This window comes from Marmota monax, unplaced genomic scaffold (genome assembly GCF_021218885.2).
Source record: "Marmota monax isolate L192 unplaced genomic scaffold, Marmota_monax_Labrador192_F-V1.1 WCK01_AAM20220418_F8-fsc00010, whole genome shotgun sequence".
Lineage (NCBI taxonomy): Eukaryota > Metazoa > Chordata > Mammalia > Rodentia > Sciuridae > Marmota > Marmota monax.
The window spans coordinates 28,773,088-28,790,881 of NW_026692321.1; positions in this window are offsets into that span (position 1 = coordinate 28,773,088).

Below are 17,794 nucleotides of genomic sequence, written 5' to 3' on the forward strand. Positions count from 1 at the left end.
TAACTGCACAAAAGAGAGAGAGGAAAAATCTCTCTTTCCAGGTTATTGAGAAAACTACAGATAATGTAAAGTTCCTAGCATAAGGGAAATATCAAATAAATGTCAGCTGGTAGCAGCAGGAGTAGAGATGAAAGTGAAAACTCCATCCATTGGGCTGGGGATGTGGCTCAAGCGGTAGCGCGCTCGCCTGGCATGTGTGCAGCCCAGGTTCAATCCTCAGCACCACATACAAACAAAGATGTTGTGTCCACTGAAAACTAAAAAAAAAAAATAAATATTAAAACTCTCTCTCTCTCTCTCTCTCTCTCACACTCTCTTTAAAAAAAAAAATTTTTAAAAAGAAAAAAAAAAAAAAGAAAACTCCATCCATTACAGAGCCTTTTGCTCCTCTGAGTTCCAGTTCTACCATCCTGATCCATGCACCTGAGTTCTTCACTCATATCTAGTGCAAGCTCTAAAATTGTCAAATAAGAAGGGATTAAGAAGGAAGTGGGGCAGGGTGTGTCCAGCTGAAGCTGTTTCCCTGGTGGGTAGTCTGTGCTTGCTGGCTCACCCAGCCCTTGCCACCAAATGCAAATTCGTGTAGAAATTTTCTGAAATGGACTTGGTAGAATCAACCTAGAATATTTTCCCCTTTTAAACAATCCATTGTTCCAGTGTCAAAGTGGAGTACTTTCTTGGAGTCTTCCTTCCACAAGTTACGGCATGATGTGTTTTAAACACATGCTTTGCCAATTCCTTATCAAATGAAGTTTTATGTGATAATTCTAATCACACAGTCACACACTTTGCCAGTTACTTTGTGCATACGTTTATTAGCCATGTGCTTTCTCATGTGCTTGCTGTGATTGGCATTAAGAGGAACTGTTAGAGATTGAGGCCCTGGCACCCCATTTGCTTACTCACTGCCATCACCGTAGCCTCCCAGCTCAGGAGCAGGTGGTTCCTAGGAAATCAAGAAACCATTGGGGAAATAGCCTGATGTTAATACCAAAATTAATAAGGATGCTGCTTCCTGACTTCCATTCTTAACAACAAAAATGCGCCCGTGTGCCCATCAGGATGCTCAGAGACCCTGAAGAGTGGGGAAGGATGGTAATCAAAAGGGGAAGATTTTACCTCTTTGATTTTCCCTACCCGTGAGCCTTTATGCCTAAAGCTGCTTTTGCCAGCCAGAGTTTCTGAATTTGGGTTAACTTTCTGTGGTTGAGTCAAAATCTCTGATGCTTTCTCAGAAGTGCCACCATGTTGAATAGTGTTTTGTCTTCCTCCCTCCCTCACACATCATTGGTTTCAGATGGACATAGTGCCATCTCTGGGTCAGAATACATTTCAGAGACAGATAATCAAAAATAAAGCCTCTGCAATCCCATTTGCCTGTTTTTGCCTCTGTTGCCCATGGTTTTGAGGTTGTAGTCAATCATGTCCTAGGTTAACATCAAGAAGCTTTCCCTCGGTTTACGTCCAGTGTTTTTGTAGTTTCGGGTCTTGCATCTTGCATCTAAGTCGTTAGTCCAGTTTGGGTTGGCTTTTGTATATGGTGTGAGATAAGGGCTTGATTTTGTTCTGCATACAGATGTCTAATTTTCTCAACATCATTTGTTGAAATGATTGTTCTTTCCCTATTGTGTATTCTCGGAAAACAGTATTACGTGTCCTCAAAGAAATTTAAAAATAACCTTACAATCCAGCAATCTCACTTATAGGTAAATTTCCAAACAAACTGAAATCAGAATCTCAAGAGGTATCTGCATTCCACATTCATTTCAGCATTGTTTGTTAAGATCCAGTAAGTCCATGTCCATTGATAGATGAATGGATAAAGAAATTACATACACACACACTTACATACACACACATTTAATCTTACTCAGCCTTAAGAAGAAAATCCTGCCATTTGCAACAACCAGAAAGATATTTTTAAGGAAAGTCTCATGGTATCTGAGAAGAAGTGGGGTTCAAATAAAGATTAACACACAGAGAGATTAAAAAATTAATAGTTTTATTTTCCTGTGTTCTGCTTTAGAATTCACCCCAAAGCCAACTATTTTTGTGGTTCTTTAGATTTTGTTTCTCTTCTTACTACCTCCTGCTATCTATTCCCCATCCCAGTGTTTGGGAAGACTAAGAGAGGAAGTGAAAGGCTGTTGGCTAGGAGACCTGAGAGGTGAAGATGTTGTGCTTATTGGTAAAGTGCACTTTGTAGAATGTGTGGGTGTTTTTTGTTTGGTCAGTTGTTTTTTTTTGTTTGTTTGTTTGTTTTTAGTCCATTCATATTACCTCTATTTACCAGATCAAGTTTTGTTTGGGCACAAAAGAGAAAGAGTCAACAAACATGTGCTGATTGATTTGACTCTGCTTTGCTCCTTCTAAATATACCTCCGTGGAATCTTAGCAACTTTCCAATACAAAATCCATTCTGAAGTCGGATTCATTCAGACCTCAGTAATATGTTAATCATGAATTGTATACACACTGATCTAAAGTTTGTGCCAGCAAAAGTTTTATAATATGCTTATACGATGTCAATAAAACATAAATAAGAGGAATTCCAACCTACTCAAGAGGATAAGCTCTTTTCAAAGATTTAACAGTAAATATTTATATACCGACAAGAAGCACACTAAATACAAATGGTGTTTCTCAGCTCATAAAATACCAGGAAAACCTGGGATCCCTTAGGGCTCTTTCTTAGCTACTAGTTCATACCATGACAGATGCATGTTAGTTCTAATAACTATTCTTTTTTATAATTTTCAATATTTCAGATTATTCCTAACTGGGTCTGCCTTCCAACGATCTAAGTCTGAATAAGTGAGGTTTTACGATGATTGACAAAACTATATACCAAGACAGAAAGAAAAGTACACTCGTCAAATATTCTCTTTGTCTGATCTGGAAAAGAGAGAGAGAAAGCAAAAAACACAAGTGTCTGAGGTCAGTGAGAATTACAAATGTGATTTGGAAGAAGAAGAGATCCAAGAAATTGAAATGTCCAGCTCAGTGTGGAAAGTCTCTTCATTAGGGCATGAGTTCTAATGCATCCAATCAAGATGGGCATGGCCCTCAGAGAGTCTTAAGTCCCTTCCATGGCACCATGCCCTGCAACCTGGGAAGGACTCAACTCATCAGCATACAACTTGATAGCCCCAGGTGTGGAGGGCTCCCAAAGAGTTTGTTGGGACATCTCCAGGTTATCTAGGAAAGAGTCTGCCTTGTGTCTGACTGTGGTGGTAAGCATTGCTAAAGAGTTATTAAAAGAAGATAAACTTTTTCTTCCCCCTTTAAAGACTAGAAAACTGAAAGAATTGGGCTGGGGTTGTGGCTCAGAGGAAGAGCACTCTCTTAGCATGCGTGAGGCACTGGGTTTGATTCTCAGCCCCACAAAAAAATAAAACAAAGATATTGTGTCCACCTACAACTAAAAAATAAATGTTTAAAAATTGAAAGAGTAAGCAAAGGGGAAAAGAAAGACATATAGTATATTCCAGAGGTACCACATTTTCATAGACTTTCTACCTATAACTACCGTCTACTGAGCTCATGTCTGTCTTCTGAAGATCACTCTATCCCAAATTTAACTCAAGAACTTGTTCAACTTTGACTGAAAGATATTTTTAAGAAAAGGCTCATAAAAGCATAAAATTTTAGGTGTGGCAAAGGCAATCAATATCTATACAAAACTAATAAACATGTCTGACTCAGAGGAAGAAAATTTCCTCTATGAATTATCTACAATTAACTTAGTATGGTTTATAAATCCTTGGTCCTTGAACCCTTTTCTCTGATCTTTACGCATTCTCTTCTTTGCCTGTTTACTCTTCTTGGAATTATGGTTCACCTCCAGAAATACTTCTCCACAATATTATCATCAATATCTGAGGGGCTTAGGTTATAGTAGAAAAAAAAATCAAATTCAGTTATTCAAGCACCAAACACATCATGACCTTCTGACAGAGTATTCTCCAGATTCTGGGTTAAACATTTCCCAGAGAGAATTCATGAATGCCGCAGATATTCAAACTGACTTAATTTCTTTTTATTTGTTTATTTATATATGGCAGCAAAATGCATTATAATTCTTGTTACATATAAAGAGCACAATTTTTCATATCTCTGGTTGGATACATAGTATATTCACACCAATTCATGTCTTCATACCTGTACTTTGGATAATAATGATCATCACATTCCACCATCATTTCTAACCCCATGTCCCCCCTTCCCCTCCAAGTCCTCTGCCCTATCTAGAGTTCGTCTATTCCTCCCATACTCCCCCTCCCTATCCCACTATGAATCAACCTCCTTACATCAAAGAAAACATTCGGCATTTGGTTTTTTGGGATTGGCTAACTTCACTTAGCATTATCTTTTCTAACTCCATCCATTTACCTGCAAATACCATGATTTTATTCTCTTATATTGCTGAGTAATATTCCATTGTGTATATATGCCATATTTTTTAATCCATTCATCTATTGAAGGGCATCTAGGTTTCAAACTGACTTAATTTCTAACTGAAATCCAGATTGGCCAGCTAAGGTGGTTTGAATGAACATTAATTCTTACTTAGACCACTGACTCAGCACAGTAGGCCATTGTATATATAAGTACATGCACAAGTCTGTCAGGCAGACAGACAATGTCTGAAGTAGTCGACACACTATCGACAAGGCATGCATCTTTGTTCATTTGTTTAGTCTACATTAGGAAGCCACTGTCTCCCTTCAGTTCAGAAGGGTGATGCCGAGATATTGTACAAATACATGCCACTTTCCAAGCTTCAGGAAATTTGAACTGAAACATGGACAGGAAAGAGCCACTTGCATGTGGAGCTGTTGTTTAAAAACTTTTTCACATGTAATGAGCTCACATCCAAAACGTTTGACTCAACATGCACGAGGATTTGGGAAGAGCCTTTGGGGAGGAGTGCCTGTCACGGGAAATGGGAGAAAAACAAGGCTGGCTAGTGCCTTCTCTGAGAGCACACAGGCCTTCGTGGGACAGGGTTGCTGTTAGTAAAAAAGCAAATAGAGAATATCTTTCCTCAATCCAGCATGAAATCCAAGGTTACAATAAGTTAATAGTCACTTTTTTTATGGCTTCCCACATTTAAGTACCCCAACAAGATACAAAAAAAATGCATTAATATATCAAGAATATTAATATATAATTAAATTTACATTAATGTATAAAGAGTATTATATATAATTAATACAATTAATTTATAAAAGTAGAGCAGTTAGACATTAATCATATCTGTTTGGATTATGTTAAGTCACAAATGTTTAAAATGCCCACTGTTTTAGAGTTGACCCCATCTAAGTTAGATCTTGTGTTAGTAAGTATATTTAATACCTTTAAGTGCTATGCTATACCGTTTTCCTAGAACACGGTCCTTGTGGATTTCCCGGGTAGTTAGCTTTAAGATATTCACCAGCATGTGTTCCCCTGCATCTTAGGTCCAGCAGACTTTCCCTCAGCCTTCAATAATTCCAATGAAAAAGTCCTTGGAAGGGGCTATAAGCATAGCTTATGCATGAAGTTCTCATCAGCAAAACCACAGCCATTCTATTGCTATGTTTCAGTTGAACCTGAGCATAATTCAGGTTCCAGGGCTAGAATGGCTGCAAGGAATGGAGCACAGGATGCCTTGTTGAGCAGCATAGACTTTATTTTACTATTAGTAGGAATTCAGCAAGATTTTCAAAGTCTGTTTGAGGATACTAATCTAGCAGGAGTTAGATGAATTGGAGGGAATAGACACTGTAGAGAGGTGTAGGGACCATATAAAGACATGGGTAATGTGAATGAGAAAGTAGGAAAGACAAAAAGAAACATTTAAAAAGAAGAACTGATAAGCCTTAAATATTAATCAGTTTTTTATTACTATAACTAAATACCTGAGGCTGGGTGCTTCCTCATTTATTCTAGAGGAGAGAGAAGTTGTTGTTTTACAATTCCAAGCAAAAGCCCTGAGATCCACTCTACTTGGATTTGCTTAGTCACATAACTACACCAAGCCAATCACAATGACTGGGGAGACAAATATGCTGACCTGAAACATACATATTCCACCTTATAGCCCCAGGTGGAATCAGATTCCATAGAGCTATGGTTCCCTAAACTGAAATGTGGGCTATAGGAAGAAAATAATAAAAGTTATAGAGTCAACCAACAAATGTCTATTATACATTGTTTTGCTAAACCCCTTCCTCTTTCCCAAAGTTTATGTTAGATGCAGTGATTACATGGTTTGTCCAACAAAAGTTTCAAAACCACAGCATACAGAAATCAGAATTTCCACACACCCCATAGAGTTAAGGAAAAGGAGCAATATTCATTTAAAAGGGAAAGAAAATTTGAGTATGTTCAAAGTCTAGGCAAAACCAACCAAGTTTTTGCCTCTGGGACGTATTCTAAGCTATACTCTTTCAAGTCAGGTGACGTCTGAGGCTGCCTCCTCCTTACATCAGTTGTGGGCTGGCTTGGCATTTAAAGACCCTGCAAGATGAGGCCTCTTATTGCTCTGACATCAATAATGAGGGGTGTGACAAGGCTTGAAAGATCTTCGATAATTACTTTAAAATTACACCAAAATGCCCAGTTTTGATGTGTGTGTTTTTTTAATGCCATTACATGAAGAAGTTTTTAACAACCACTGGTACATGATTCTGAGAAATTCTTGACCACAGAATGCCTTAGATTCAAAACGCATTACTTTGTGGGAAGAAAGGCACCACCCAGCACCCACACCCATCCTAAAGTTGAGTGAACTTAATTTCTGAATTCTAGACACTGTCTCACAATGCTATAAAAACATTCGTAGTCCTATTAAAACCCTAGAGACTGAGACCTCAAGGAGGGACTCTCGGAGTCTCCTGACAAAGCTATCTGGGCAACATTGCTAGATTTTTGAGCTCTCCAGCTACTTGAGGCAGATGATGGTATGGCCAGAATGATTGGCAAAGCACTAAGCCCTGACCAGTCAGAGTACACAGTCAACCAGCATCAGAGTGGACCCTGATTCTCAAAGGCCATCTTTCCAGTTAACTACCAGCCCAGTTGGCCAAAGAGATCTAAGGAGAGAGATCTATAGAAGACTAGGATCAGGGAGGAGGGAGACAAAGACAAGTTGCTGAGAAGAGTGAGAAGGGGAGTCAGCACTCACTCCACTTCAAAGGAGTTCAGTTCCATGGAGGAATCACAGGTGAAAGGATGGGAAAAGAGAAGTGTAAGAAGAAATGAGGCAGGAAGTAGAGGAGACGGTCAAATATCATAGACTAGAAGCAGGTGAAGAAAGGGAAGACAGAGGAAGAGAAAGGAGTGGTGACACAGAATAACAGACCAGGAATAAGCAAGAGGAGCAAAGGAGACCATGGAGAGAAGGGACTTTGGAAATTCAGACAAGTAGAGGAGGAAAAAGAATAGTAATGAAAGTTAAGAAAGGTAAGGCAGAAAAAGGTAGAAGAGGTGATAAATAAAGCCATAATAAAAAATGATGGTGTTTATGAATGACCATCATCTCCTAACACAATGCAAAGCAGGGGTCAGCAAAAATTTTCTATAAAGTGCCAAATGATAAACATTTTGAGCTTTGTGGGTGGTACTGTCTTTGTTCACTCCTCAGCTCTGTGCTGTAATATGAAAAGGCATAGACTATGAGTAAACAAATGAGTGTGGCTGTGCTCCAATAAAGCAACAAAAACAGATGTGGCCCATGGGTCACAGTGGTTGACCCCTGTCATAATGCAAACCCCTGCAGACAAGGGTGTTTCTAACATTTCTGTCATTCCCAGAGCATCCCTCATAGGCTTGGGCGTGCAATGCCAGCAAATGTTAGAACGACTTGGAAGAGCCAATTTAAAGGCCAAAAAATGGCAGCAATTTTCGATGGTTTTCATAGCTTTTCACCTACAAAATGGCAGTTTCCTATGATTTAACTTCCTTGATTCAAGGATGACCATCTGATACCCAATGTAGAGGCTATAGACAGAGGGAAGAAGAGCATGTTCAATCCTGGATTAAATAAAGTCAACAGAGAGGTGGACATTATCAGTATAGCCTGGGCCAGCATGGGCAAAAGAGGGATACCTAGTGTCCTAGCTTGGGCTTCCACAACAAAAGACCACAGACTGGATGGCTTCAACAACAGAAAGTTATTTTCTCACATTTTTTTTTGTCTTGATCCATTAAATGGCTATACCCTAATACCTTAGACTGGATAGTTTAAAAACAACAGAAATCTGTTACCCAGAGTTCTGGAGAGGAATAAGATTAAGGTGATAGCAGATTTGGCAGTCTGGTGAGGACCCATCCCTCACAGATGATACTGTCTACATGTCCTTACATGGTAGAAGGGCGAGTGGTCTCCCTCAATCTCTTTTACAAGGATACCAATCCCATTAACAAGGGCGGGGTCATCATGACCTAATCACCTCTCAAGGACCCACCTTCTAATACCATCACTTGGTGATTAGGTGTCAACATAGGAGTCTGTGGGGACACAAGCACTCAAAGCTCAGCTGTGCTGGAGACAGCAGTCCAAGGTCAGAGTGAAGCAGAGTCAGCTTCTGGCGAGGGCTCTCTTCCTGGCGGAGGAACCTCTGCCTTCTCACTAAGTCCTCACTTGACCTCCTTCTCTCCCTCTCCTTCATTTATAAGGTTACTAATCCTAGCACAAGGGCACCACCTTCATGACCTCATCTCATCCCAAAGGCCCCATCTCCAAATACCATCACACTGGGTAAAAGGGCATCAACATAAAAATTTGGAGAAGGGGACACACAAACATTCAGTCCTTGACCCTTAGGAAGGGCTTTCATTTATGTTCCTCTTAAACCACATTGTTGTTACCTGTTCTGTCTATACAGGAAGAACCAGGCTGTATGACTCCCTTGGGCTCCCTCTCCCAGATAGATATTGTATCAAGGTACATGGAGAGAATCACCAACGGACTGATCCAGAATTTCTCACTCAGTACTAATTATTGGAACTTTTAGATTGAGAGCGAGTTTTCGAACCAGTACAGCCAATCACTCCACAGAGTTTGGATCTGAAGCTGAGTACTGACCCAGAGACCAGAACCCAGACAAAGCCTCTATCTCTGTAATTCATGCCCACCTTAACTTTGAGAAAAGGGGAGCTGACTGCAGAGCTGGCTCTCTCTCCAACCACCATTACTTTCTTCTACCGTTTGAATATGTAATGTCCCCCAATGTATTAGAAGTTTGGTCCCTGGGGTTGGGGTGGGGGGGTTCCTTGACAATTATGGTGGGACCCAAGCCCCTTCCTTTTGTTCCCTGGCTCATGATGTAAACAAGTTCCACCACATTTGCTTTGGCCCAGACTCCAGGTTGTGCTACCTCATCACAGACCCAAGCAACAGGGCCAATTGGTCATGGACTAGAACACCCAAAACTGTGAGCCAAAACAAACCTTTCTCTTTATAAGTTGATTATCTCAGGTATTTTGCTATAGTAACATGAACCCAGGAAACAGTTTCCCAAAGAGGTCTGTGCTGACATGGGAATAATTTCGGTGATAGACGGTGACAAGGACTAGTCAAGCTGTGTATGCTCCAGGGCTTCATAGACTTAGGGGCTTTTTCTGACCCTAGACTCAGACCTTTGACAGTGGCCTCACTTCCCCTTGTTCTTTGGTGGTTAGGAAGAACATTTTGTAGCTTCTGAGATGGGCAGTTTTTGTTTGGTGAAGGGTTTATTTTGAGAAGACAGAGCCACTCTTCCGTGGCCTCTGAGGCACAATGCAGGACATCTGGAGTTGATTTTGTGGTTAATTTGCTTTCGTTTGTTTTCATTTGGTACCTGGCACCACAGCTGTCTTTCCAAGTTTGTGTTGGCCCCTGACTTCAACTCTTGTGTGGGCACCAGTGGTTTGGGGACTCTTTCTCAAGTCACTTACCAGGGTAGCATAAGCTGACTTGTCAGAGTGAAGAAATGGCCCCCAGGGATCCCTTTGGGGGTCACAGGAGAGACATAGCCACACAATGCCCTAAGGGCAAAGCTTGAATGGTGCCAAATGTTCAGTGAAGGAAGCTAAGTGGGTCTAGTGTGGTCAGCAGCTTCACATCTGAGGTGAGCATGTGACTCTCAAAAGAAGAGGATTCTACTCTGCTGCTCCCCAAGTAAATGAAGCTCTGAAACTTTTTTTTGTAGGCATTTGACCTCTCTGTAAGGAAAAAAGTTAATTTGTATTGGGAATGAATGTGTGTGCATGGGTGTGTGGACATGTGCATATCCACTTTAAAACTTTTTCCAGAACTGCTGACAACAGCAGTCCTGAGCCACCAAACACCCGGTCTCTGCCGTCTTGAAGTGACCTTTCTGCTCCCTGGAGCAGCAGCCAACGTGTTTCCTAGGATCATCTCTGTGCTCATTGCCCTGGCCTCTGCATTTCCTGACCCTCCCTCTCTGGCCTCATCCTCCCAGACTCTCGGCTCCTGTCACGCAAAGTTACTCAACATTGAGGAGGAGCTCACCAGGGCCACAGCAGCAGATCCCAAGGGCTCAGCACTGCCACCATGGGGTGAAGAAGGAGAAAAGGAAGGCTCTGTCTACAACCCCAGGCTTGGGTGCCTTTTACCTGCCCCTGACCCAACACCCATCGCTGCTCTCCCTGGATGAATGCCCCCCCCCATTCTCTGTGTCCACCACATACTGTTTCTCTTCATGATCATTTTTCAAGAGTGGGTGGAGGGAATTCCATGACACGACAGTTGAGGACTAGCATAATGCTTCATCTTCCCTGTGCCGAGAGCTCGGGTTGAATGAATTCCCCTGAACTAGCTCTTTCATCTTTTGTCTACTTTTAATATTATTTTACCTTTGAGGCCTCAGCTCACAGTGTTTGGTATGGTGTGAAGAAACAAGCTTTATTTAACACACACTGAACTTACCAAATCTATCTAGTTTCCAGCCATGTAAAATAATGGTAATAGGAGGGGATATGGCTCAGTGGTTAAGCAGTTGTCCAGGATGCTGAGGCCCTGGGTTTGATCCGCAGCACCCAAACAACAATAGTGATAGTACTGTCTTACGATCTACTTCCCCAGGGCTGTTGTGAGGAGTAGATGAAGAAATACACATGAAATCTCTACCACAGGACCTGATCCATAACTGTTGCTCAGTAAGTATTAATAACACCCCTCCCATCCCTACTACCCATGTTTACTGGAACTAAAGTCAATTTTTTTTCATTCTTTTTGAATTATCTTGCTTTATTTTTTTATTTTTCTGTGGTGTTGGGGATTGAACTGAGGGTCTCACACATCCTGGGCAAGTGCTCTACTACTGAGCTACATCCTAGCTCTAATTAGATTGTCAGGTCACACCTGGAATATCACTTCTCAACCCTAGTGTGCAACACCATCACCTGAGGAGCTTTACAAAGTGCTTGTACCTGGGTGCCCTTATCTTCTCTTCCCCTTAAATACCCTGAGCATTCAACCTCCTTACTTCAACCTCCTACTTAGCCTTCCTAGCCCTTAGCCCCTGCTGCCAGACCAGACAATACTCTTATGTCCCTGATTTTTATGTAAGTTTTTGTTTTTGCATGACTTTTCTTTCCCAGAAATAAGGTGGTCATTAAATTTGCGTGTGATGGTGTGTGAGAGGATGGCACTCTCTCTTTAGCATGTAAGCATGAACCCATAGCCTTTCATAAGTCCAACTTGTACCTATTAATGAGCCATGATTTTTTTATTTGATGTTCACCATTTCACTGTGAAGCTGGAGAGAAGCCCCTTCAAACGCTGCATCTCATATTCTCCAAGGTTCCTTGCTTTTAGGCCACAGCAAGAAGAAGATGCTCAAGCCCTCTGGACTTTGCTCCAAGACTCGAATCAAATAACTTTGAACACATTTTGCTTGCTTTGAGAAAGAAATTGTAGCAGAAATCCCAGTCGCGCGGCTGTTTTGTTCTAAGTCGCCACCAAGTTGCCACCACCGACCTAACAGAAATCCCAGACCAAGCTCACTCCCAGGTAGCAGCAGTGAGGAGAAGGGCTGGTCCTTTGGCCCTGCTGCTGGGGTCTATAATATGAGAAGCCAAGAGGATGTGTTTAGGGTAGGAAGCCCCATAGTTTTCCTGATGTCATTACATCTCATCTTAACCAGCCAGAGTCTCCAGGGAAAGTCTCAATGTGGTGGCATTCCAGCCACACGGTGAGGTAGGGCCCCCTCCTCTGTGCAGGGTTACGAGGCCTTTGGCCTTCACTGGGCCCTTGGGAGGAAGGACAGCAGCAGGCTCAGAGTCTACAGAGCAGCATTTCCTGCTCTCAGGACTAATGCTTTGTTTTCAATTTACTTTTTCACTTCTCCAAGTTCATTCTTTGACCCTGAGCAGCCTCACTGCACCCCCATAGAGTGCCAGCTGCCCGATTTGTCTGGGACTGGAGGGATTTTCAGGATGAAGGCTTTTCAGTTGTCAAACTCAGACAGTTCATCTGGGCTGATGGAGATGTGATGGTCACCCTATCACCCACAAGCAAACAGCAGAACAGCCTGAGAAGCTCATCACTTCTGCCCCAACAGGAAAGAGGAGCCCAGTATCTGCTCAGCAGAATACCAGAGGACAGAAGAAAAATGTGTTTGGGATTTACATGTAAGGCGACCATTAACATGAATTTAAGAGTCGCGTTGTAGTACAAACAGATTCTGCAGCACACACAGCCCAGCCAAGGTAATTACATGCTGAACTGTTTAACTCAGTAAACACACAGCAGTGAACAATTTGCTCTTCAAAAAAAAAAAAAAAAAACTAGTTTTCTGGCTGCCAAGTCTGGTTTTCTTCCCTATCTCAGACAGTCCTGTGGAGGGTAGATGGCAGATCTGAAATTTCATTGGCAGATGCTCCAGGACAAAGGAGGGGCAGAGAGTCCTTTCAAGGACTTGCAAGTCCACAAGTCCACATGTAGGAACTGGGCCTCACATCTGTGGCCACCAGTTTAAGTGAAGGTGTGTTCACAAATATCCTGATGAATATTGGTTTTACAACTCTCTGATGCTCAGATCCTTGGCTACCCAAGAACTGAGTCCATCAACTCTGCACAGGCCCCAAGAGGGCCAGAGGACAGCTCCCAAGTCCTTGCTGGAAGCCAAGATGGTAGAGTTAGATGAAGCTAGAGTTGAATGAGTCCAACCCACACACACATGTCCCAGATAATCTGGTCCAACATCCTCTTAAAGTAAGGCTTGGAGAGCTAGAGGTATCCAAAACCCATAGCTAACACAGTTAGAGTTGGGGATTAGAATCAAATTACCTGACTCTTTTCACTAAATAAATCCTTTTGTTTCCGTGTGATGCTGCTCCAAACATAGGTCTCATCTTTCACAGAATTCCAAAGCAAACCAGGCAAAGACAGTTTGAAGATTGAGTGTGATTTATTCCCCTGGGCTTCTAGTCTCTCCTAGCAAATTTTATCAGAGGAAGAGCATTGGGAGGTAATTTGGTCTATTTCATGGACCACCAACAATACTCACAGTTTCTGCAGAGTTCTGTACAGATGCAATTAAGTTAAAAATGGGGATGAAATCATCTCAGAAAGGGGAGATGGCAAATCTAATGAGTGTTCTTAACACCCTCCATAATATGACCCCACCCTCTCCCTTGCCAATCTCACTGACTATCTACTCCTGGAAAAGCAATCTTCCTACCATCCAAACACAGCTTTCCTCCTCCCTACCACATGCTATTTCTTATTCTGGGAAGCTCCTTCTTCTCCCCCCTGAACTTGTTCAAATGCTGCTTATTCTTCAAAGTATGGCTCAAATTTCAAAAGTTACCTCTTCCTCGGAGTCTGCCCTGATGCAGCCCTGCAGCGGGTGATAAATGTCAGAAAGACTCCAACCCCACTGTTTACATGGACCCTTGTGTTGCCCTGGGGTGAGAGTGTATGTGCATGTGTGTAAGGGGACCTCCAGCTAGACCATGTGCTCCTGGAGCACAGAGCTAGGTTTCCAAGTCATTTTTTGTCTGCTTGATTGGATTCTGTTGTTAGTGTTATTTTCTGATTTATTTTCCCAGGACCTTGAATGATATGGGGAATAAGTAACAGATTGCCTGTGTTACATGAAGAGATAAATGACATGTTACTCCTTTGTGTTCCCATCCTAACACCAGTCTTCTCAGCCAAAACCCACAGTGTGTTCTCCATGTGACCACGGGGCAGTGCAATCTCCATGTGACCCCTGGACCAACATCTGCCAAATGGATTCAGAGGCAAAAAAGTACGGGAAATGGCAGGTTCATGTTCTTGGGGTGTTGAGATCACATGTTTGAGAGGACATAGGAGATGTCTCTTCTAGATTTCCAGAAATAACTGTAGAAACATTTGGAGATCCCACACAGCCAGGTGAGGATAATCAGAGAAACGTATCACCTTACTTTTGGGTCACCATTGCTGCCATCCTCCACCCCAGGAATGGCTTCTTAATGTTGGTTGCCTAGAATCACACTGAGCCCAAGCCATGTGACACTAAAATCACTCTGGAACAGGAAGCACCCATCTTTTGCACACACTCACACACACATATTCATCTTTGTGTCACTGCTGAACCAATACTTCCAAAAGCACCACCTGCCCTTCGAAGTCTCAGAGATTTTATTGCAGAAATGTAATTTCCTTCTATGAGCAGCACTATGATCTTGAGGACTCAGGCTCGGCCATTGAGTGTTGGCTTCAGGATGAAATGTGACCCAGGCCCTTGAGTGACCTCCATTCCTCTTCCTGTCCCTCTAAAGTTATTTCTTTACCCCCAAACACTCTCCCTCCTTGCCCAATACATCTAACCTCCTCTCTCACCTGCGCAGTCACATGCCCTCCGAATTCCACAATGAACCAGTACAAAGTTTGTTTTTCACTATGAAACTTGAAACACAGGGAACAAACTTCATCCACTGTCAAACCAAATCTGTCCTTTGTAAGATGCTGCACCACTGAATTTTGCTGTGCAACCATCCAGCTGGGATACAAATGAATGTGAACCTGTTCTCTAAAACACCTCTGCAGGAAATTCTCCATGCATTAAATTATTGAAAGCCCGTAGCCCATCAGTTTATAAACCCATGAAGTCCTCACAATTGTCAGAAATCCTTTGCAATTAAATTAAAATATGTCTTATGGTCTCTTAGGAACAGACATCAACTGCAGTTTGTAACCCAGTGTGGAAATAGCTATGGGCAAACAATGACCTCCGATAAGGTGCATGGGTTCTTCCTTGGAGTCCTTCCTTCCAGGGGCAGAGGGCCAATCGCCTCACCTCTGCCCCACAGTGTCACCTCATAGCCAATATATGTTCCTTTGCTATCAAATTTACTTCCAAATGGTACTTTACCATAACATACGTAATTTTATTTTCTGAAGGAAATACTCCAACCTTGTACATAGGTACAACATGACAAAGAAAAAGGTCCCATGTAATCTGGCCATTTAGGAACATGGTACTTGGTATAAGGGAGATTTCAAATTCTGTCTTACAAAGTAAGAGGAATCTCTAAAGCTCTCACTAAATTACAGTGGACACCAGTGGCCCAATACAGCATTACTACTGACTTCTTTCCAGCTCCAGCTCCATAACTTGTCCCTTCCTACATGTCCTCTATGCTTGAGCTTAGACAAATTTTCTTAATAATAATAACTTGAGAGTGTAAGAAGAAGCAAGTTTAATAACTACTCCAAGACTCACAACTCCAAGTGTAGGGAACAAATTTTGGACTTAAAGACTACAGATTGGAGATTGAGTATAGCTTCCACCAGACACCAGGCACTCTGGTAGAGTCACCTGAATTATTAGCTTCAGTTGTCTCATCTGTCAATGATGGAATGGGTTTGGTCATGTGTAGTCATTTTTATAGTGTTCTAAAGTCCTCTTTAGGTATTGTGATGATAGATGATAGATATATAGAAAAAAGGAAGGATAGATGGGTGAATGAATGGATAGTGATATGGATTGAATTGTGTCCTCCTCACCCAGATTCATATAGTAAAGCCTTTCCCCAATACCTCAGAATGTAACTGTGTTTGGAAATAATGTCTGTAAAGAGGTAATTAAGGTAAAATGAGGTCAATTGGATGGGTATTAATCCAATATAGCTAGTGTTCCCATAAGAGGAAATTAGGACACAGACAGACACAGAAATGAGAGGGCCATTAACAAATCAAAGAGAGAGAGAGAGTACTTAAAAGAAATCAACCCCACCAATACCTTAATCTTGGTCTTCTCAGCTCCAGACCGTGAGAAAATAAATTTCTGTTTAAGCACCAGTCTGTGATACTTTGTTATGGCAGTCTTTGCAAACTCAGACGGATATAGATAGATGATAGGTAGGTAGATAGATAGCTAGGTAGGTAGATAGATAATCTGGACTAATAGATCTTTTGTATCAAGATTCTGGTGCTTAGAGGACCGAGAGTGTAGCTTACCTAGCATGTGTGAGGAAGCCCTGGGTTTGATGCCCAGCACAGGAAAAAAAAAAAAAAACAGATTTTGGTGCTGAAAGTAAAACAAATCAGTAAGAAGCACCCTTTTTGACAGAGTTAGTAGTTACTATATGTGAGCTCTGTGCTGTATGCATTATAAAGATTTTGGTTTTATCTTAAAATGTAACAACTTGGCCAAGAACCCTAAGTCCCCACTTTCTCATGCCACATATTATTTCACATTTTTATAAGGAAACTATTATGAGAGAGGGCTCCAGAGGGAGGTAAACTCCTCATGGCCAACCTCTCTGGGCCTTGGCTCTCAGCCCTGGCCCTGCTGATCTGGGTTGTACACACGAACAGGAAGGACTTCTATTCCACAAAAGACCCGAGTAGTCAAAAGTAGCAGAGTAGCCAACTTGACTCCTTCCCTAAGCCCACACTTTCATCTAGAGACCTTAATAAGTCAAAAAAGTAAGGGAATAAGATCCCAATGAACAAACGAATCAGAGCTCTTCTCCCTGGCATCAGGACTGCTGGCACTAGCCATTCTTCCCTGAGTCCTGTGCTCTTTCTCCTTGGACTGGGAGATCCATCTGTTTCAGTCAGCTGTTCATCACTGTGACCAAGAATCCTGTCTAGAACAACTTAGAAGAGGAAAAGTATGTTTTGGCTCACAGCTTCCAAAGTTCCATCCCTGGTTGGCCGACTCCATACTCTGGGCCAGAGGTGAGGCAGAACATCATGGTGTGAGGGCGTGGCAGAGAGCTGCTCAGCTCACCACAGCCAGGAAGCTGAGATGGAATTCCTCTTGCCAGGGACAAAATATGAACTCCAGAATCACACCCCTTGCCAGAACAGAACCCTCCCATGGTGATGCAGACCAGGCCTTCTGTACTGCTCTAGAGGCCTGGGGGTCAGTATTTCAAATGGAAGGGAAAGGATCTAAGAAGGAAAACCCCAAGAGTCAAGTCCACAAATATGCAAACTATGCCAAAGTCTCCCCTGAGCCTCAGTAGTTCCCTCTCCCTGGAGGTGGGCCACCCTGCATTACTTTAGTCATGCAATGGAGGGAGGTGTGCAGTGGGGGCAGGGGGAGTCACCTAGAAAAGGTACTTATTTATGATTGCAAATAAGAGGTCATAGATTCCACTATAAAGTGTGTAGTGTCAACAACACCCAGCCCAATGCTCTTCATGATAGGAGTTGAGTAATTGAGGGAGGAACGGAGGGAGGGAAGGAGGAAGGGGGCTTTTATTATTTTCTTCTGGAGATTTCTTCCCCAGTCAAGGAAGAATTACATTTGAATATTTATTGCCTATATATTTTGAACTCTCCATCTTACAACTACCA